The sequence below is a fragment of the Suricata suricatta genome, chromosome 5 (genome assembly GCF_006229205.1).
Source record: "Suricata suricatta isolate VVHF042 chromosome 5, meerkat_22Aug2017_6uvM2_HiC, whole genome shotgun sequence".
Taxonomy (NCBI): domain Eukaryota; kingdom Metazoa; phylum Chordata; class Mammalia; order Carnivora; family Herpestidae; genus Suricata; species Suricata suricatta.
Genome location: NC_043704.1, coordinates 151270327 through 151271486, shown reverse-complemented (window position 1 = coordinate 151271486; position 1160 = coordinate 151270327).

Genomic DNA, 1160 nt, shown 5'->3' with positions numbered 1-1160 from the left:
TCGTCCTGCTTTCTACTTCCCAAATTATGTCCATGATTCTAGACTTCTCTATTCCCTCTCTCCTCCTAAACTCATATCCAAGAAATAGCTCCCTACTTAATCTTCAGTGTCTGAAGTCTATTAGACTCAGCCTCTCTTAGAAACTGAAAACTTGATAATAAAATTCATTCGGATTATCTAGGATTTCTAGCATAGCAAAAAAAACATGGGGGGAAAAACAAATTGAGGAACTCATAATTCCAATATGAAGACTAACTTTACAAAGATGCAGTCATCAGAACAGTGTTATGCTGGTATACGGACAGATAAATGGGTCATTATAATAGAATAAGGTTCCAGATAGAAACCAATACATCCAAATGTACTTATTTTTGACAAAGGTCACTATAGCACTGAAAGGGGAAAGTACATGAAGCTAGAACGACTAATGTGCACACAAAAAAGAATAAAATTGGATTCCTCCTGTGGACCACATATGTAAATTATACCGAGTGTAGGCCTTGGTACCTCTTGTAAAGTCGCATAACTCAGTGCACCAAGTAAAATGATTTTCATCTTCCCCTAAAACCACACTCCATCTCCTGTGACCATTAATAAGTTTAAAGAAATCACTACCTTCTCTCCAAAGCCATCCCCTACTTGGTTAGAAACCATTACCTATTCAGCATCACCCAGACTCAGACAAGGCTGTCAGACCAGATGAAAAAGAACGGCTAGCTGCAGACAGAAAGAGACTCACGCCAGGAAGCACGCTACCACCTAGCTAATCCCAAAATCTACACTCTTGCTCTCAGGCCTTGATGAGTCAGTCAACTAAAGAACTACATTAAGGATCAGGCACCCTGAGGAGTCAGCTAAAGTTCAGGCAGAGAAATGAAGGTTTGATGTGGAAAAATAGGAGAGAAAAAGAATTCAGTATTTAAAAAATTTTTTTCTAATGTTTTTATTTCTGAGAGAGAGAGAGAAAGAGAGAGAGAGAATGAGCAAGGGAGGGTCAGAGAGAGGGAGATACAGAATCCGAAGCCAGCTCCAGGTTCTGAGCTGTCACCACAGAGCCTGACACGTGACTCGAACCCACCGTGAGTTCATGACCGGACCGAAGCCACCGCTCAACCAGCTGAGCCACCCAGGCGCCCCAGAATTAAGTATTGAGAAAACAA